The sequence below is a fragment of the Neofelis nebulosa genome, chromosome 12 (assembly GCF_028018385.1).
Source record: "Neofelis nebulosa isolate mNeoNeb1 chromosome 12, mNeoNeb1.pri, whole genome shotgun sequence".
Classification (NCBI taxonomy): domain Eukaryota; kingdom Metazoa; phylum Chordata; class Mammalia; order Carnivora; family Felidae; genus Neofelis; species Neofelis nebulosa.
In genome coordinates, this window is record NC_080793.1 from 59,478,571 (window position 1) to 59,501,274 (window position 22,704).

General features: G+C 35.7%; 1 protein-coding gene across 34 annotated transcripts in view; it reads left to right on the top strand.

The window, feature by feature from the left end:
• Nucleotides 1–22,704, top strand: part of PTPRD (protein tyrosine phosphatase receptor type D) — a 2,222,827-nt gene that overhangs the window by 588,155 nt on the left and 1,611,968 nt on the right. For all 34 annotated transcript variants that reach the window (XM_058695363.1, XM_058695354.1, XM_058695368.1 and 31 more), the window contains one exon: nt 13,561–13,632. The gene's annotated coding sequence lies outside the window, so the exon portion shown is untranslated. The remainder of the gene's footprint in view (nt 1–13,560; nt 13,633–22,704) is intronic.

Consider the following 22,704-nt stretch of genomic DNA (forward strand, 5'->3'; position numbering starts at 1 on the left):
AAATGAAAAGGAAAATACAATGGTCCAAAACTTTTTGTATGTAGCAAAGTGGTTCTAAGATGGAACTATATACAATACAGGCTATCTCAGGAAGCAAGAAAAATTGCAAGTGATCAACCTAACCTTACACCTAGAATAAACAAAGCCTAAAACCAGCAGAAGGAATAAAATAATAAAGATTAGAGTAGAAAAAAGTGATACAGAAACTACAAAAAACAATAGGACACATCAATGAAACCAGGACCTGATTCTTTGAAAAAATCAATAAAGTTGATAAACCTCTAGCTAGAGTTATCAAGAAAGAAAAAGAGAGGGGGAGGGGACTCAAATGAATAAAATAACAAATGAGGGAGGAAAAATAACAACCAACACCAAAGAAATACAAGCAATTTTAAGAGAATATTATGAAAATCTCCATGCCCAGAAATTGGATGACCTTGAAGAAATGGATACATTCCTAAAAACATATATAGTACAAAAACTCAAATAGGAAGAAATAGAACATCTGAACAGGCTGATAACCAGCAAAGAAATTGAATCCAAAAAACTCCCAATAAACAAAACTCCAGGTCCAGATGGCTTCACTGGCAAATTCTACCAAACATTTAAAGAAGAGTTAATAATACCTATTCTTCTCAAACTATTCCAAAAAATAAGAAAGGAAGAACTTTGAAATCCATTTTATGAGGCTAACATTTATCTGAAACCCAAACTGGATAAAGACACTACTGTAAAAGAGAACCAGAAGCCAATACCCCTGATGAACAAAGACACAAAAGTCCACAATACTAATAAACTGAATTCAATGATACATTTTTTAAAAAAGCTTTCACCATGATCAAGTGGGGTTTATTCCTGGGTTTCAAGGGTGGTTCTGTATCTGCACATCAATCAAGTTGATACTTCACATCAGTAAGATAAAGGATAAGACTCATGTGATCATTTGTTTTTTTTTAAATTTTTTTAATGTTTATTATTTTTGAGAGACAGAGTGCGAATGGGGGAGGGACAGGGACAGAGGGAGACACAGAATCCAAAGCAGGCTCCAGGCTCTGAACTGTCAATACAAAGCCCAGTGTGGGGCTCAAACTCACGAACTGTGAGATCATGACCTGAGCCAAAGTCGGATGCTTAACTGACTGAGCCACCCAGGCACCCTGTGATCATTTCTTTTTTAAAAATGTTTATCTGCTTATTTTTAGAGAGAGAGAAAGAGAGAGAGAGAGAGTGAGATAGGGGCAGAGAGAGGGAGAGAGAAGCTTAAGTAGGCTGTGAGTGCAGAGCTGATATGGGGCTCAGTCTCACAAGCCATGAGAGCATCACCTAAGCCAAAATCAAGAGTTGGATACTTAACTGACTGAGCCACTCAGGCGCCCTTCATATGATCATTTCAATAGATGCAGAAAAATCATTTGACAAAGTACAACATCTATTCATGACAAAAAAAAAATCAACAGAGTAGGTTTAGAGGAAACATACCTCAACATAATAAAGGCCATATATTAAATACCCACAGCTAACATCATCTTCAGTGGAGAAAAACACTAAAATCAGGAACAAGAGAAGGATGTCTACTCTCATCACTTTTATCAACACGGTACCTACCACAGTCCAACAAAAAGAAATAAAAGGGATCCAAATCTGTAAGGAAGAAGTAAAACTTTCACTATTTTGCAGACGACACAGTTCTATATATAGAAAACCCAGAAAGACACCATGAAAAACTGCTAAAACTGACGAACAAACTAAGTAAGTTCACAAGACACGAAATCAATGTACACAAATCTGTTGTGTTTCTATACACCAATAATGAAGCCGCAGAAGGAGAAATTAAGAAAAAAAATCCCATTTGCAACTGAACTCAAAATAGTAAAATACTTGGGAATAAACCTAACTAAAGAGGTGAAAGACCTGTACTCTGAAAAATACAATGAAAAAAAATTGAAGATGACACAAAGAAATGGAAAAACATTCCATGCTCATGGATTGGAAGAACAAATATGGTTAAAGTGTTTATACTACCCAAAGCAATGTATATGTTTAATGCAATCTGCATCAAAATATCAATAGCATTTTCACAGAACTATAACAAACAATTCTAAAATTTGTGTGGAACCACAAAAGACCCTGGATAGCCAAAGCAATCTTTAGAAAAGAAAGTAAAGCAGAGCACCTGGGTGGTTCAGTCGGTTAAATGTCCGTCTTCAGCTCAAGTCATAATCTCATGGTTTGTGGGTTCAAGCCCCACATCGGGCTCTGTGCTGACAGCTCAGAGCCTGATGCCTGCTTCAGATTCTTTGTCTCCCTCTCTCTCTGCTCCTCCCCCCTTGTGTTTTATCTCTGTCTCTCGAAAATGAATAAATGTTTATTTTTTTTAAATAAAAAGAAAAGCTGGAAACATCACAATTCAGGATTTCAAGATATATTACAAAGCTGCAGTAATCAAAACAGTATGGTACTGGCACAAAAATAGACACATAGATCAATAGAACACAATGGAAAACCCAGAAGTAAACCCACAACTATATGACCTTAATCTTCAACCAAGCAGGAAAGAATATCCAATTGGAAAAGGACAGTGTCTTCAACAAATGATATTGGGAAAACTGGATAGCAGCATGCAAAAGAATGAAACTGGACCACTTTCCTACACCATATACAAAAATAAATTCAAAATGGCTTAAAGTCCTAAATGGTAGACTTGAAACCATAAAAATACTAGAAGAGGGGCGCCTGGGTGGCTCAGTCGGTTGAGCGTCCGACTTCAGCTCAGGTCACGATCTCGCGGTCCGTGGGTTCGAGCCCCGCATCAGGCTCTGGGCTGATGGCTCAGAGCCTGGAGCGTGCTTCCCATTCCGTGTCTCCCTCTCTCTCTGCCCCTCCCCCGTTCATGCTCTGTCTCTCTCTGTCTCAAAAATAAATAAACGTTAAAAAAAATTAAAAAAAAATACTAGAAGAGAACACAGGCAGTAACCTCCTTGATGTGAGCTATCGCAACTTCTAGATATGCCTCCTGGGCAAGGAAAAAAAAAGCAAAAATAGATTACAGCGACTATATCAAAATAAAAAGCTTCTGCACAGCAAACAACCAACAGAACTCAAATGGAACTTACTGAATGGAAGAAGGTATTTGTCAGTGACATACCCAATTAAGGCTTAGTATCCAAAAAATATAAAGTAGTAATACAGCTCAACACCTGCCCATCAAAAAAGACACTTGTCAGGATGAGCACTGGGTGTTACACATTGGGGATGAATCACTGGAATCTACTCCTGAAATCCTTATTGCACCATATACTAACTTGAATGTAAATTAAAATAATAATAATGAAAAAAAATCGGTTAAGTCTGGATAGAAGGTACAAATAGACATTTCTCAAAAGAAGACATCCAGATGCCACTAGACCCATGAAAAGATATTCATCATTGCTAACCATCAGAGAACTGCAAATAAAAACTATAGTGAGTTATCACTTCACACCTGTCAGAATGGCTAAATCAACAATACAGGAAACAACAGGTGTTGGTGAGAATGTGGAGAAGGGGCAACCCTCTTACACTGTTGGTGGGAATGCAAACTGGAGCAGCCACTGTGGAAAACAGTATGGAGGTTCCTCAAAAAGTTAAAAATAGAACTTTATGATCCAGCAAGCACACTATTTACACTGTATTTACCCAAAGGATACAAAAACACTAATTCAAAGGGATCTGTGTATATACCCTTATGTTTATAGGTGTATTATTTACAATAGCCAAGATATGGAATCAGCCTAAGTGTCCATTGGTTGAATAATGGATAAAGAACTTGTGTTGTATATATATGAATGGAATAATATTCAGCCACAAAAAAGAATGAAATATCGCCATTTGCAACAACATGGATGGAGCTAGAGAATATAATGTTAATAAGCAAAATAAGTCAGAGAAAGACAAATACCATATGATCTCACTCATGTGTGGATTTTGAGAAACAAAACAAACAAGGGAAAAGAGAGAGACAAACTAAGAAACAGACTCTTAACTATAGAGAAGAGACTGATGGTTACCATAGGGGAGGTGGGCAGGAGATGGGTGAAATAGGTTATGGGGATTAAGGAGTTCACCTGTGATGAGCACTGGGTGTTAAATGGAAGTGGCAAATCACTATTTCACACACCTGCAATGAATACAACACTGTATGTTAACTAACTGGAATTAAACACTTAAAAAAAAGAAAAGAAAACTGACTTTCCTAAAATTCAATTCCATTGAATTTCACATTTTTAAAAAAATCTAGTACAAAGTCAAAATCTAAAACTCTTCAATGATAGTCTCAGTCTTTCACATAATTTCAAACCATCTCAAGATATAACTATATATTTCTCAAACGACAAGTTTTGGTGTGTGTGTGTGTGGACATGAAGAAATAAAATATTATTCACAACAGTAACTTTAAAAAGTACTTTCTTTTACTAGTGGCATAATACATTTTTTGATTTGTGTATATATATATATGTGTATATATATATATTTAAGAAAGCATGCACATTTTATGGAAATGTTATATATTTTACATTCTTATTTTTCAAAACATCAAAATGCATTTATTTAAGGAAATGGAAACATTTTTCAATTTATCACTCTCCAAAACAACAAATAGAAATTGTGAAAGAAAAACAATACCACCCACATTACTGTAAATTTGGTTAGCAAGAAGGCAGAGTTTTACAGTAATAGCTTTTAAGCAGATTATCTAATTTTAAAATAGTGCATATGCCACTTTGTGTGAAACCGAGATGGAAGAATACATTGCAGTTTGTTTAAATGCCTTTAGCAGTAAGGTTTATCAGTGATCAATTTAATTTTGCATTTAATACCGTTTTGCTAAATTCTTTCTCTCATTTTTTCATGATTTTTTAATCTCATTTTTGAAAGAACCATTCTTTGAAATGTTTAAGCCATCTTTGTCTTAATTTTTGTCTTTGTCTTACTCTTTGCCACTGACTCAGAAAGAAGTTACCTGTATCAGCCCCATAAAGACACCTACAGAAACCAATTTGTTGTCTATAGTTGCTTAGGACTCTGCTGCTGGATCTCCCAATAGCCTGCATAGTTCTGCTAAATTGAGAGGATCACCAATTTTTATTTGGGAAAAACAAGGGCAGGTCAGCAGTGATTGCATCCCACATTTCAGAGTGGTGGCAATTAGGTTGTAGTGATTTGGCTGCTTATTTGATTGGAATTCTCAGTATGTGGTTTGGACAGAAACACATCAGCTCTTAGGAGTCCCTATTAGATGCATCTAATGTATTTTGACCAATTGTTGAAAGTGCCGGATGGCTGTTTGTTCAAAGCTACATTCAGCATGCATAAAAACTGTGTGAGTGCTTTTAATTCAATGGCATCAGACTTGCAACAAAATGGGAATACTTTGAGCTCTCTGGTCAGAAATTGTCTATCAGTACATTCATTTTTATTGATCCTTTGACCCAAAAATGCTTGTTCATCTCACTTCTTTCTCTAGTTTGAGCTTATTTTTCTGGACAGAGTTGTGGCAAACACTGAGGTTACTACTGTCTTTTACTTTTTCTATTGTAAATATATCTTCACTTTGAAACAAAGTCATTCATTACTGAAAGCAATGTGTATACCTTTGTAATTCTGAATTTGTACACTTTAACTAAAGGTAATTTAGGAGAATAGTATTAAATCTTGTGGACTTTTTCCTTCAAAATTGAAATAATTCAAATTGTGAAGTTCACATTTTAAATAACAGATGTCTCATATTTTTTGTTCTCCAAATAGACGTAATAGTGTTTTGTCAATTGTTCAAATTTTGCCCTTTACATTAATTCACATGATGATACCAAAGCAACGTTATCTGATTTGAGAAATCTCCCCACATTGAAATGCTGAGCAGAAAAAGATCTTAGAATTCATGTAGTAAAATGTCCCCCACCCCACACTCTTCCTTTTCCCCCAGATAAGAAAGCTGAGAGTGGTAGAAACTTAGCAACTTTCTTTGGACATGGATAGAAATGACATCTTAATCCAGGAGTTTTAGTTTATGTATTTTTTTTTTTAATGTGAGGAATAGTTCTTTTAGGTGGAAATTGAGAAAAATGTTCCTGAATTCCTGAGAGTAATTTAGCTTACTTGTGCTAGTCTTCCCAATTTTTCTTTTTTTTTTTAACGTTTATTTATTTTTGGGGCGCCTGGGTGGAGCAGTCGGTTAAGCGTCCGACTTCAGCCAGGTCACGATCTCGCGTTCCGTGAGTTCGAGCCCCGCGTCAGGCTCTGGGCTGATGGCTCGGAGCCTGGAGCCTGTTTCCGATTCTGTGTCTCCCTCTCTCTCTGCCCCTCCCCCGTTCATGCTCTGTCTCTCTCTGTCCCAAATATAAAATAAAAAACGTTGGAAAAAAAAATTTAATGTTTATTTATTTCTGAGGAAGAGAGCGTAAGCAGTGGGGGAGCAGAGTGGGAGACAGAGGATCAGAAGCAGGCTCTGCACTGACAGCAGGGAGCCTGCTGTGGGGCTCAAACTCACAAACCTGTGAGATCATGACCTGAGCCGAAGTTGAATGCTCAACCAACTGAGCCACCCAGGCACCCTAATTCCCAATTTTTCTGTTTCATTTCTGTATAAACATGCACAGATGCTAGCCACTTGTAAATTTTACGTATTGGTAGCCAAAACTCATGAACCCTTCTTTCTCAGAAGTTTATTTTGCCATATCATGAAAATAATTGATTGGCTTTGGGGAAATGGACGATTTACATTCCTGCACTTTACATCAGAACTACATCAGAGTCTGCACTTAGTTTATTTCAATGCAAACGAGAGCTCCAAATTGTCAAAGTACAAATAGAGGGGTGACTTTTATTCGTAATTTTTATAAATTTTCAATTTTTTTACAATTAATCCCATTTTTGATTATTAGAAATTGTATGCATTATCTTAGGAAATCGAACTATAGAGATGGGAAGAATTTTGTGTCCATCAAATCCACACATATGTCCTTTTTATATAGCCTGTTGAAAATCACAGTGATATCGAGGTCAACTTTTTTCATAGTCACACACTTTGTTTTTTCTGGTTACCTAGACTGATCTTAAACAACAGCAGAACAAAGTATTGAGAATCAGTAAGAGCCATACTTATTAAAATAATCCAGAAGATCTAAACTAAAATCAGAGCCATATGAATGGAGAGGAGGAAATGTATGCAATAAATATTTTTTACCCATTATCAGTAAAGTGACGAAAGTGATACCCATATCATCAGAGTGATGATAGCTGTCTGTGGTGAATAAAAGATATATTTAAATTGTTTCCATCTAATTCTGCAACTGGGCATATATCTTTCAGGGTATAATGGTTAAGAGTGTAGACAGTCTGTTCTGATTCCAGCTCTAGTATTTATCGCTTGCATGAATTGATGTGAGTAACTTTACTTCTTTGTGTATCAATTTCATTTTCAAATGGTGATATTATTAATATCTTCATATGTGTTTGTAGAATACTTAAATCAGATATTGAAAGTGTCAGCCATAGAGAAAATGCTGAATTAAATGTTATCTAATTTATTGTTCGCTGAGATAGAGAATGCAGTAACAGATGAATGGAAGCAAGGTGATTGAAAATTTCCCAAGCTGAATTGTGAATGTCTTTGGCACATCCATGTATAAATGTCCAATAGTAAGTTTGGTATATATGTTTGGGGGCTATACATTTGGGATTTATCAGTAATAGGCTATTTTAGGAAACATGGCTTTGTATGAAGTATGGTAAGAAATGGTATAAAATGTGGGGCACCTGGGTGGCTCAGACATTTAAGCATTCAACTGTTGGTTTCAGCTCAGGTCACGATCTCATGTTTTGTGAGTTTGAGTCCTGCACTAGGCTCTGCACTGACAGTTCTCTGAGAGGTTCTCTCTCCCTCTCTCTCTCTCTACCCCTCCTCTTTGTGCTCTACGTCTCTCTCTCTCTCTCTTTCTCTCTCTCTCTCTCTCTCTCTCAAATTAAATAAATAAACATAAAAAAAAAAAGAATGAAGGGTGCCTGGGTGGCTCAGTTGGTTAAGTGTCTAACTTTGGCTCAGGGCATGATCTTGCAGTTTGTGAGTTCAAGCCCCAGGTGGGGCTCTGTGCTGACAGCTCAGAACCTGGAGAATACTTCAGATTCTGTCTCTCCTTCTCACTCTGCCCCTCCCCTGCTCACACTCTGTCTCTCTCTCAAAAATAAATAAACATTAAAAAAAAAGAACGTGAAATTCAAAGAATGAAAGATGAAATGCTAAGGAAACATGAGATAACATGTAATTAATTAAGGAGGAATAATCAGAGTGATAGGAGGAAAGCTAGAGGAAAACAATGTCATAGAAGTCAGGAGAGAAGTTTTAAGATGGTAACAGTAGTCAGCAGAACCAAATGTTAAATAACACAGGCAAAATAACTGAAAACTTAATCGGCATTGGAATTGTCATTATGGAGATCATTGGCAACTCCAGATATAGCAGAGTCAGCACCAGGAATCTCTAAGGAAGTGTTTAAGTTATGAAGAGAACTTTGTAAGTGGAGATAGTAAAGGTTAACCACTTTTTTTGGGAGGGCATGACTGAGAAGAGGAGAATGGAGAAAAGTAGTAACTTTATAGAATATGAAGCTTACAAGTATTTCATTTCTTTGCTTTCTTTTTCTTTTGAGATATTGGAGCTTTCAAGTTCTCTTCAGTGTAATTATTTTGTAGATACTACAGCTGCAGTTTAACAAAACAAAATATCTTTCTACTGTATGTAAGATAATTGCCATGCTTCCCAAGACAACACAGATTGTTGCTCTTTCAAATATTCTAGTCTGTTCTCATGGGAAACTTGTCTTGATTACACCATCCAGTAAGTGTAAAGTGAATGTATCGATTTCCTATTTAAAAAAATTCTATGCAGTTCATGGAATCCTGGTCAAATTTCTTAAACATATATAATATCTTCTGCTGATATTCAGTATGGTTGACTCACACCTTATGGGTGCCATCTGATGTGATGCTGAAATTGTGACAAAGTTGGTGTTCACCAAGGAAATGAGCCTTAGAACTGTTAGTAATGCCTATCAGTCAGAAACATCAGTGAGTTAAGCATGGTGGTAACACTGTAGTCACCATGTAGCTGTCAACAAGCTACCATTTGTGAGTCCCACATGTCAAGGAAAGGTATGCAAATCTGCCTTAGAAAGCAGAAATGTCACTAATGTGTGCACACTGTCAGCCCTAACCTGCCCTGGTTCTTATCAAAAGAATTAGTATATTAGTACGTGTTTTTGAAGTATCTATTTCTGGATTGTTATTTGGAAGATATGCAAAGTGAGTAGCAGTGAGTGTGCTGCTAGCCACCAGGTGTGAATGCCTGACATTGTAGCTTATGTTAGACCTACATGCTAGCAAGAATCTGAAATAATCATTGGTAAAGCATATTCCATCCCACAATTTACATGAGCACATGTCTCTTCCTACCTTTTAAATACAGACAAATGAAGATCTAGGCTGTCTTATTCTTGGACTATGCTCTACAGTTCATCTTCAGAAGCATACTGTCTTGCCGCTATATACTCACTAATCCTTTTCCAACCCAAGTTTGTAGGCAAAATAGATTACTATTATTAATAAAGAAGCCACAGGGACACCTGAGTGGCTCAGTTGGTTGAGCATCTGACTTTGGCTCAGATCCTGATCTCGCGGTTTGCCGGTTGGAGCCCAGCATGGGGCTCTGCGCTGATACCTAGGAGCCTGGAGCCTTGCTTCAGATTCTCCTTCCCTCTCTGCGCCTCCCCCTCTTGCACTCTATCTCTTTCTCTTAAAAATAAATAAACATTAAAAATTAAAAAAAATCAAGAAGCCATTAATTATGAGTTTTATTAATAAGGAACTCAGATTGTCAGGGTTGCAAAAAAGAAGATATTGAATGGAGGAAAAGGACTGTTGGGCTGGTCTAGAGTTTTCAATTAGCAAGATAGTGAAAATGCAGGAAGACTAGTAGGGTTTTAGTTATTGGGTGTATGAAGATGTTGACCTGAGGCCAACCCAGAAATGGAAGCAGGAAGAGGGGACGAGACTGATATAGACTAGGGGAAGGGTCAGAGGCAGGAACTTTATAGTTATGCTGAAGAAATGATTTAGAGGAAGGAGTGGAGGTTGAATAATAAGGAGCAATTGTAAGAAAGAATTTCAGTGAGATACAGAGTTGGTTTTAGCTTTACCTGTGGATTGAGGCCAATTGCTTACATGATTATATTTTACAATCTTTTATGAAAGCATTATCTTATATTCATCTTTTCATTACACATATATTTTATTAGGGAATGTATCTTTAATATCTGTTCACAGAATTATACCAGATACTAAACAACTTTTAAAATAAGTATACATACTCTTTAAAATTTTGACTTTTTTCCTATTACTGTCTACCTTTATTACCCTCAGAAATTCCCTCTTTTCTATAATTTATTATAGAACAGAAAGTATACTTTATAAATTTTCCCCTTTCCAATATTATGAGTCTCCTTAACTACTGGTGTTTATAATATATTTTAAAAGCTGCTTTAGTGTTCTAATATTTAAAATCAGTGACTATGGGATAGGATTTAATTTGCAACATCCATGGTCAGGGAATTTTTAAAAATGATTAGTGCATACAAGGAATGGTAAATTAGCTTCAAATTTATAATGTCAGATCTTTTGTAAATTATGTAAAAAGCCATGTAAATAATGGGTCTAAACACAAACAGCATGTGTTTTAAACAACATATTTGATCTGGAGTGTGTGTTTTTGAGTCTATTATTCACTTTTTCTGTGAAAATTAAAAGCAAATAATGAAGTGTCAGAAAATGATAACAATACAACACAAAAGAAATACAGCAAAAAGAAACAATAGGAAACCCAATATCAAAGAGCAAAGGAAAAACCCAAGCTTTTCTAAGAATAACTTGAGTAACATTGGGCAGTGATTCAACATGCTTGTGACACATTTTTCCTAACCTTTAAACGGGGAGGATTCTGTCAAAGATATCTACTTCAAAGTTAAGTGCATACTATAAATTTCAAGAAAATGTTTTTATAAGACTTATAATAACTTGTGAATTAGCTTTTAGAAAGAAAGGGTTAGAGTATCCTCTTGCATAATTTTGAATACCACCATTATTAAATATTGCTTTATTCTATGAAATGTGCATACTTTAGTGGAAAGGGCTTCTTTAGGGAAATGTGAAGTTTGTAGCACTAAAAGCTCAAAATTATATGCAGGTCTCACACATTCTGTATCTGTTAATGGAAATATAAAAATGGTTAAAATGTTCAAGAACAGAGAGGTAAAGGTACAAATCAAATTAAAAGCTATTTTAAATGTTAAAATTAAATGGCACAATTTGAATTCTAATATCTTACAAAAAAAGTGTTAGAAATGTTTAGTGCCCATGTAACTATTTAAGAAATTTCATTTCTTTTTCCTAAACTCCTAAATATATTCTTACATCTAGACAAAAGGTTTATAACTTTTTGGCACATTTTCATGAACTAATTGACCCTAAGACTGCCTGGGGTATATTGGGGAAGGGGTATGAACAGTACAATCCTTTAGGAATTGCTACTGATTTTTGAAAAATGTCAGTTTCACATTTTGACAATATATAAACTATCTTTCTCATTCTTTCCTCCTGGCATTCTCTTCCCCTTTATCTAGCATGTGTGAATTGTAGACACAGGTAGCATATTATTGAAGTTAGAATGGAAGGCTCTGAATCCGACTGCCTGCATTTAAATCCCATCTTGACCACTTACAGACTGGCAGTCTTTGGGGAAGTAACTCAAAATTTCTCTTCTTCACGTTCCAAAATAAAGGGAATCAACAGTAGTTTCTTCCTTTTTACTTTGCATTTGATCATGAAAAGAAATGGTCAATGTAATGTGCATACAAGACTTCTGGCACATGGTAACTAGTCAATGTTATTTTGCTTAGGTTCTGTAGACCCTACATTGTTCAGAAGTTTAGCAAAAGGTTATAGCAATATCTTATAAGCTTTTAACAGTACCCATTGAAAGCAAGTAGAAAAAATTAGTTCTGATACAATTTTCTATCAGTCTTGAACAAGAACTATTTGTTAAATTGGAAAGACTAGCAGTCACTCAATGGAGTTTTTCACACTAATCATTGCATATATAGTGTGTAGTAGCAAGACTCACCAATTAACTAAGTAATGAAAACATGTATGTATTTTCCCATCTAAGTAGTTAGAATTCTACTATATTCTGACTTTCTGAATACATACAGAAGTATAGAGGATGACTTCAGTTCCAGTGATCTAAAACGTAGTTGAGGAAAGAAGACATATATGTAAAAATGTGTGATGAAGTAGATATTAGTATTGGAACAAGCCTATGAATGCAAAATAAATTATGGCTCCATAGATTAGGTGTTTAGATTTTGGTTTAGAAGGCATGAATGATGGAGGAACCCGGGTGGCTCAGTTGGTTAAGCATCTGACTCTTGATATCGGCTTAGGTAATGATCTCACTGTTTGTGAGATCAAGCCCAGGGTCAGGTTCCACACTGACAGTGCAGAGCTTGCTTGGGTTTCTCTCTCTCTCCCTCTCTCTCTCTGCGTCTCCCCCAAGATGCCCTTAAAGCTCACTTTTCTGTGGACAGTAAATGGCAGAAATTTTGCAGATTTCTCCTCAGATCTCAGGAGCAAATGACCAGATAATCATTAAATAGTTCATGGAATCACTGATCTTTGTTACTGATCAATTCTATGTTGTTAAATGTGTAATTTTAACTTAACTATTTAATTGTATGTGATTTTTCTTTGAGCTGTGATTATCTGGTAAATATTCAGCTATTCACTTGTGTATTTTCTATCCTGATACATTAAAAGTTTTTGATGTACATTAGTTATGACCTCAAATATTTTATGTTTAGTACTGTGCTGTTAATTTGAAAATTGTGAACTTTTCTAGAGTACAACAGTCTCTTGGATGTGGGATAACAGTTTTATAGATAATAAGCATAATTTGATATGCGGTGCTTTCAGAATCTATGAGAAAACATATCTGAATAATGAGTAATATAATAGAAAAAAGTTGTGAGTGGTTCATTTTTTATGCAACATGAAAGAGAAAAAAGATTTAAAGATTTTATATATATATATATAAGTGTATATATATATATATATATATATATATATATATATGAAGATCATATTATGTTTTAATAAGGTAAGTTGTCTTTTAAGAAAAGAAAATGGATTTGTGGTTAATCAAATTAATATCTTTTAGCATGAAATTTTATATCAGAGAAATATTTAAGAATCGTATTCATTCTTTAAATGTGATGGTTATAATACTTTATATTAAAGCAACCCTTTTGATGGCATTATTATTTAGCATTAATTAGTCAATTTTATTAATCTATAAATTGTCTATTATTGCTCTCCTTTTTCATCTCATCAGCTGACTTAGATATAGCATCTAATAGCTACCCAAAAATGTGAATTCACAATGTGTTCCTCCTCCCCCCCCCTTTTTTTTCCTTTTAGGGAAATCCTGAGGGGTTTGACACTTTTCATCCTCCAGCCATTAATCATCCTGTAGGGAAAGGCTATACATTGGTAAGTCACACTCATTGGAATAGCTCTTTTTAAACCTGTTTGACTTGATTGTAATGCAGAACAAGGAGGACTAAAGTCATGCTAACATCATTGCCTGGGTAAATAAAGACTTCTTTTCAAACAGAATTTGTAACATCAGGATTGGGTTTTATTTTTAACCAATCTACTAATAGGAGTACTATTAAAGCCTGTAGTTGTAAAATTAAAATTATATACAGAATGCAGACTAGTAATTTTTTAGTCTCTAATTGTGTTAGTATTACTTATATACATTTTGTTAATTTACACCATGACCCACAAGCAGTAGTTGAATGAGCATCCATGAATAAGTCTGAGGCTGCAAATAAAAGCTAATAAATTCTATCAATTTTGGTAATACATAATAGTTATTTTGCATGTTGAAATTCAATTTTAAAGTTAAATAATTCTTATGTATTTTATGCCATAAAATCAAATACATGTTTTTGTTTCAATTTATTATTATTGTTTTCTACCTATAAATGGCATTAATGTATCCTAATATCATGTTTCTGAACAACCCTCACCTCAATTATCCAACTAAGTTTTTTTTCTTTCTCTATCTTGCGCAAACACGCGCGCGCGCGCGCGCACACACACACACACACACACACACACAGTCACACTCACCCATTCCTTAAAATATCAAACTTTATTTCATATGTTATACTTAGGTTTAAATTTATGTGCTATGTTTAGGTCAAAATTAATTAATCTGAACTTTTCCAATTTCTCTAAACTTCAGTTTTTGAGGTATTTCTCATGTCCTCACATGCTTTGTAGCTATGACCTTCAAATGTTTTTGATGAAACAATCCATAAATTAAAAATATTAAATATACACTCCAAAATAGGCACATTATTTGTAAATTACATTAATTTATTGCTATCTTTAGAAATACAAATAATGGTAAAAATATGAAATGCTCCTAAAATAAAGTTTTAAAAGATACAATGACAATGTAAGTATTCTCTCTATGTATATTATATATTGTCTCTCTAGAAATCCTTTGCTTTTTCCTATTTCTGTATACTCCTAGAAGTTATGCTGGGTACTCAAAGATTCTAAAAAACCTCATTTTAAGCATGATTTTGTATAGATACATGGTATACTGCAAGTCAGTGAGTGTGTTTATACATTTATATACACAAATGTGTGTGTGTGCATGTGGATGATTTAGATAGGACTGGCTGGCTCAAGATTTTGGGGTGGCTTAGAGTCACAGCCAATGATCTTATCTGAGTATTCCTTTTCTGGTAAGCATAAAGAGTAAAATAACTCAGAGGGTCTGTTATAGGGAATCAAATAGCCAAATAAATAGTTAGGAGGGATACCTTGTGTCGTATGGAATACCTCAAAAGATATCTTGTCAAGTTGATATCTTGGCAAAAATAGATTCACACCACTTATTGTCACTGTATGATAGAATTCCTTAGTTACACATAGGCTTGCCATTTTTTTTTTCTCAATAAGGTCCTCAGTGGTGAGCCATCAGGTATCATACTATGAAGAGATGAGGGGAGGATTAAATGGTTAGAGTGAAATCATTTACTCCTTATTATTTCTCCATATATGAACCAACAACCCCATAAGAGTTGTTTTTCACAGTACCTCAAGGTAATTTCCTTTGATTGTTGAATATAAACCAAGAGCTTCCCACCCCTATCCTTACAAAAGGAGCTCACATTTAACTGGAGTCAAATCTCAGTTCAAATCTGAAGCTAGGCAGGGACATGGTATGACAGTTAATGACAAATCCAAGATTAACCAGACAAGGCAACTTTCATTAAATCTTCAATAGCAAAGTCTTCATAATTGCTGATTCCACTTACTTGAGCCCTCTTCTAATTTAAGAGCCTAACACTGCAGAACCAATTAAAGAATCCATTTAGATGCTCTGTTATCCAGGAACCAACTCTCTACCTCTTATCTTCGAAAATCTCATTATCAGACACCTTACTGAAATATGGATCTATTGTACCCACTTCATTCCATTTATCTATTGGTTTAAAAATGCTCATAAAAAATAAAAACAATAAGAAATAAAATGAGACTTGTCTGACAAAACTCAGTAAATCCTTAATGACACTTACCAATTATGGCTTTCTTCACAGGACTCTCAGGTGGTAGAGAATTCCTTTAAACTTACAGATATTTTGGGGATCTTCTATCTTACCTAGTCATAGTACATGTAATCTATCTTGTCTAAAACAAACAAGCGAAAGAACCCTCCCAAAAAAACACAAAAAACAACTCATTACCTGGCCTTAGGTTCACTACACTTGGCTCTAGTATTTCTTTATGACTTGATCTAGAGAAAAAGAAAGAAAGCACAGCAATCAGTTTTGCTGTTTCACTTTGGATTGAATTTTTCCTGTTCTGTGTTCTGAGCAGCCAATCCCTTCAAAAAGGTGTCTGAGTTGTTAGATGTTGAGAAAAAAGTGGGAAAAAAGAGGTTAATTTGCTACCCTCCCACAACACAGGTGATGTTTTAAGCAGTTCTGTACTCAAAATTGCTAGTGAAAAATCATAAACCATAGAATCCAAGTGTGAGGATGAGGTGGGGTGTGATTCTAACAAGGTGGTTAGTTTGTCTCTTTATTGAATAAACTATGTGCATCCTTTAAGGCATAGGAACCGTCCTTTAAGGCTCAAACTGTCAAGATTTCCCCAATTGGTATTTTTATAATTGGGTAGACTTCCCATGGTGACTCCCTTCCTTCTTTACCTATCACCAGGCCCTTATTAACCCTTTTCTTTGCTGTAAGTCTTCCCTTTTCCCAGATATCCCTTTCAAGGGTTAATGTTAACTCAATGACTTATGTTTCCTCTCCTTTCAGTCTGTACCTTTCATGCTTGAACTCATCTACTCTTGTAGCTTCAGAGATCATTTATATCTAGTGACACCCTAATCAATATGTTCTCTTAAAATCTAATTCCTTAGAATCATATCAGCATATCTATTTGATAGCACATTAAGCTTCTCAACTTTCAGTATATTAAAATTGAACTCACAGTTCCCACAAGCTTATTTTTTTTTTCTTTCCTGTTTCTCTGAAGTACCATCTACCCAGTTTCCCAAAAAGAAACTTGGGAAGTATCTTGGATTCCTCTTTCACCTCTCGTATTATATCATCCATGACGTCTTATTAATTCTACCTCTGGGCAAATGAAGAATGTCACTGGCAGTAAGAAAAAGCATAATGTGTATCATAAAACTAGTTTGAAACGCCAGTGGAAACTAAGTTCATTGAGAGAAATTGAGACTGTGTGGCTCAATCGGTTAAGTATCTGACTCTTGATTTGGGCTCAGGTCATAATTCCAAGGCCATGAGATCAAGTCCTGCATCATGCTCTGGGCTGAACATGGAGCCTACTTGGGATCTCTCTTTTTCTCTCTCTCTGCCCCTCCACTGCTTTCAGTCTCTCTCCTCTCTCTCTCTCTCTCTCTCTCTCTCTCTCTAGCCCCCTCTCCCTCTCTCTCTCTGCCTCCTTCCCTCAAATTAAATAAGTAAACATTAAAAAAGAGAAACAAAATGATCATCATAATCTAAAACAAATAGAAAAGATAATTCATCCCTAAGTAAGAGCTAATGTCATAATTTTTTATCATTAAGTTCATTGTATTTTACTATAAACTCCAATCTCTTTAATTTTGTTTCATTAATACCTTAGTATTTCTTGCCTGTAATACATATGCATATATCTTTGTAGAGCCATTATATCAGTTCCCTATAATCATATCAATTCTAATGTTCAAAAATTTCCATTATGTAATAATATCAGTGAGAAAAGAGTTATTTAACATAACTGCTTTCACATGTTGTGATTTAACATATGTATTTTTCTCTAATCCTTCTTTAAAAATTTTTTTTTAAAGTTTATTCATTTTTTGAGAGACAGAGAGAGACAGAGCATGAGCAGGGGAGGGGCAGAGAGGGACACACACACAGAATCTGAAGCAGGCTCCAGGTTCTGAGCTGTCAGCACAGCCTGATGCAGGGCTTGAAGTCACAAATTGTGAGATCATGCCCTCTGCTGAAGTGAGACACTTAACTGACTGAGCCATCCAGGCACCCCTCTCCAATCCTTTTCCATAGAATAGAACATATGACACACAATTGTGTTAATGTTTTAGTAGTTTTATTCTTAGCCACTTTTTTATTTAATTAAGTTTTTAATTCCAGTATAGTTAATATACAGTGTTACATTAGTTTCAGGTGTACAGTATAGTGATTGAACAATTCTTTTTTTTTTTTTTTTTTAATTTATTTTTGGGACAGAGAGAGACAGAGCATGAATGGGGGAGGGGCAGAGAGAGAGGGAGACACAGAATCGGAAACAGGCTCCAGGCTCCGAGCCATCAGCCCAGAGCCTGACGCGGGGCTCGAACTCACGGACCGCGAGATCGTGACCTGGCTGAAGTCGGACGCTTAACCGACTGCGCCACCCAGGCGCCCCAATGATTGAACAATTCTATACATCATCATTCAATACTCTTCATGATAAGTGTATTCTTAATCCCCTTCACCTGTTTCACCCATTACCCCACCTATCTCCCCTCTGAAATTCTCTATTTCAATGAGTACTGTCAGTTAAAGTTACTGTTTTTGTTTAAACAAAAACATATTTTTACTTGAAGCATACTTCAGAATACATGGTTCTAAAACCATGGTTTTATAAACCATGTTTATAAAACATTCTATCCAAGAAAAATAGAATGCACATTTTCTTTAAGTACACAAGAAAAATCCCCCGGTTAAATCACAGAAAAAGAGACATATAATATGACATATTTAAGATGACTGAAATCAAACCAAGTAGATTTTCCAAACACAATGGTACAGAACTAAATACCAACAATAAAAGCTAGAAAACTTACAATGTAAATATTAAACATTTGCTACTGTACAAGCAATGGGCTAAATAAGAAACCAAATGGTAAATCAAAATATGTCTCAAAACAAAAGCAAAGGAAAACACAATATTCCAAAAACTATGGGATGCAACAAAAGCTGACGGTAAAGTTTATGTTTTAAATGCTTGTATTAAGAAAAAATGGTTTAGGGGCGCCTGGGTGGCGCAGTCGGTTAAGCGTCCGACTTCAGCCAGGTCACGATCTCGCGGTCCGTGAGTTCGAGCCCCGCGTCAGGCTCTGGGCTGATGGCTCGGAGCCTGGAGCCTGTTTCCGACTCGGTGTCTCCCTCTCTCTCTGCCCCTCCCCCGTTCATGCTCTGTCTCTCTCTCTGTCCCAAAAATAAATAAAAAACGTTGAAAAAAAAAAAAAAAAAAAAAAAAAAAAAAAAAAGAAAAAATGGTTTAAATAAACAATATTACACCCAAAGGAACTAGAAAAAGAAGAAACTTGCTTGAAATCTAGTAAAGGAAGGAAATAACAAGGAAAAATCAAAAATAAATAAAATAGAGACCATAATAAACAATTTAACACTGAAATTACGACCCATTTTTATAAAAAAATAAAATTAGCAGTGCTAATTAAAAATTTATTAAAAATAACATTAACTACAATAACAAGAAAAAATGAGAGAGGGAGGGAGGGAAGGAGAGAGAGAGAGAGAGGGAGAGAGACAGAGAGAGAGAGACTCAAAAACCAAAATGAGAAATGGAGGAGAAAACAATACAACAGATAACCACAGAAATACATAGTGTGATAACAGATTACTATAAACAATTATATACTAACAAATCAGATAACTTAAAAAAACCCAGATAATTCCTAAAAATGCATTTTACCATAATTGAATCATGAATCTTGAATCCAAGAAATCGGAAATATTCTTAGACCAATAACAACTCTGAAAGTTAAGAATCAAAATTTCCCAGCACATAAAAGCCCAAGGCCACATGGTTTCATTGGGTAATTCTTCCAAATGTTTAAAAAAATATTTAAAGACAATCTTTATCTAAATCTTACAAATAATGGAATAGAAGGAACACATTTAAAATCATTCCATGAGGCCAATACTATACTAATATCAAAGCAGGCTAAAAACATTACAAGAACAAAAAAAGTCTAGTTTGTCCTATATGAGTAGTGCTACTCCGACTTTCTTTTGACATCCATTTGTGTGGTGAATGTTTCTCCACCCCCACACTTTCAATCTGCATGTGTCTTTAGGTCTAAAATGAGTCTCTTTTAGATGGCACATAGATGGGTCTTGTTTGTTTGTTTGTTTGTCTTAACCATTCCGATACCTATGTCTTTTTATTAGAGTCCTTGGTCCATTTACATTCAAAGTAATTATCGATAGAAATGTGTTTATTGCAGTTTTATTACTTGTTTTGTCTTGTTTCTGGGATTTTCTCTTATCTTTTCATGTCTTTGTCAGTTTTTGCATTCAAATAATCCCCTTTAATATTTTTCGCAGATCTGGGTTAGTAGTCATGAACTCCTTTAGTTTTTATCTGGAAAACTTTTTATCTCTCCTTCTATTCTGATTGGTAGCCATGATGGATTGAATATTACTGACTGTAGAACATTCATTCATGTAGAACATGAATTCAACATGTAGAACATATCATGCCACTCCTTTCTGGCTTGCAAAGTTTCTGTTGAAAAATCCCCCGCTGGCCTTATGAGTTTTTCTTGTCAGTTACTGACTTCTTTTGTCTTGCTGCTTTTAAGATTTTTTTCTTTAGCACTATATTTTGCAAATTTAATTACAATATGTCTTGGTGTTGGCCTACTTTTGTTGATTTTGATGGAAGTATTCTGTGCCTCCTGGATCTGGATGTCTATTTCCTTTCCCATATTAGGGAAGTTTTCTGTTATTATTTCTTGAAATAAAATTTTCTGTCCCCTTTTTCTTCTCTTCTTCTGGGACTCCTATAACATGAACGTTATTACATTTGATGTAGTCACTGAGTTCCCTAAATCTATTGTGTTGCATAGTTCTTCTTTCTTTCTTTCGTTCAGTTTCATTATTTTCCATTATTTTGTCTTCTAGATCACTAATTTGTTCCTGTGCTTCCTCTAGCCTGCTGTTCACTGCATTAAGCCTGTTTCCAATCTTATTTATTGCATTCTTCACCTGACATTCTTTTTTAATTCTGTTATCTCTGTCATAAGGGTCTTTCAGATGTCTTCCATTCTTTTCTCAAACCCAAGTGAGCATTCTTATGATTGTTGCTTTAAATTCTCCATTAGGCTTGTTACATGTCTGTTTCACTATATTTTTGGCTGTGGCCTTATCTTGTTCTTTCATTGGCATTTTGTCTAAGCCTCTGCCTTCTTCTCTGAGTTAGAAAAGCCAGTATGTCTCCTGGTCCTGAAAGTAAATGGCTTTATGAAGAAGAGGACATGTAGTGTTCAGGGCCTGGTGCTTTGGGGAATATCTCCAGTATTTTCTGCATGCACTCTTCTGTTGTGGTTTGGCTGCTCTGTCTTTCAGACCAGTCATCTGCAGAGGCTCTCCTTGCCTGCTGTGGGGAGTGTTGGGTGGCTTGCCTGAATGTGGCAAGTTTTAACTAGGTGTGCTCTGGTCTGCTTGTGAACTGAGACCTGGCACCAATTCCACAACAACTGAAGCCCCAGAGTACTCTGGTTGGGAGACATGGTGTGGGTAGGGGTTTGTGCTAGTCTTTTGGGTGAGGGGCCTACCACGCTGGGACTGAGGCAAGCTTGGCTGAAAAGGGCAGTCTGCCAGAATGCAGGGAGGTAGGGTTTGGTGTAAGCAAGTTAGTCAGCTGTGCTGCCTTCTGCCATGTCTCTGCGTTTATGTTGAAGGGCAGGGAAGGGAAAAGGTGCTGGCCAGCACCTCTGTTCCCAGAGAGGTGACTCTGTGAACATTGCCTCCAAGAATACTCTCTGAGACAAGTGAATAATTTCCCCACCATGTGCTCCAGGCATTCTTCAGATCACTGTTTCCAGGCCATCTGCCCCAAGGTTGTTTGCCTTCTCTCCAGGAGCAGTGAAGTGCCCTCTGGGCTGTATCCCAGCCAAGCCTGCTGACCTTTAAAACTCCAGGTGATAAGCCCGGCTGGTTGCATCAACTTAAGACATTCAGTATCTCTCATTTTCCAAGCCAATGGTTTGGGGAAACATTCTTCTTTTACATTCCCTTGTGTGTTTCTCTCTCTCTCTCTTTCTCTCTCTCTCTCTCTCTCTCTCTCTCACTCCTCTGCATGTACAGCTCCGTCGCCTCCACAGCACCTGTAATACATTTTTTCCCTAAACCACATCTCCATACTTCCTACCTTCTTTGATGTGGCCTCTTCTCGCTTAGTTGTAGAGTTTGTCCTGTAAGTCTTCAGGCCTGTAAGTCTTGGATATTTAGGATGATTTAATAGTTGCGAATGGGATGAGAAGAGTCTAGGGTCTTCCTACTCTACCGCCATCTTTGATCTTTGTTATAGTACTTTTGGGCACAGACTTAGCATGGCCAAAAATATTGTTTGAAAGATTCATATGTGCATTTCACCATGTACTGGAACATATTTGTGAATTAGCAATTGTTGTCCTGACAAGTTGGAGATGGTCATATCTCATCCATCTCTTTCTACCCCCCAAATTTAATGATTATATTTTTATCTCAGTGGTTTTGAACATCACAATGGAAGTTTTTATCAATTTGCTCAATATTTCTTTTTTTTTTATTACTAGAAGAGGAAATTTTGGCTGCCCTTAGCATATATAATAGGTTTTGCTTTCTATGTTTCCCATTACCCATGGTTTCAGTTGCTGGCGGCCAACTGTCATCCAGAAGTAGATGATCCTTCTTCTGAAGTATTGTCAGAAGGTCCCTAGTTTCCTAACACTATATCACAGTGCCTGCATCATTAATCTCACTTTATCTCATCAAATAGGCACTTTAGCATCTCACTTGACAAGAAGGTTGAGTACAGTACAATAAAAGAGAGAGAAACCATAGTCACATAACTTTTATTATAATTTTTTATTATATTTGTTCTATTGTATTATTAGTTACTGTTGTTAATCTCTCACTGTGCCTAATTTATAAATTAAACTTTAGCATACATATGTGTGTATAGGAAGAAACTGTATATATAGGATTTGGTACTATTCATGGTTTC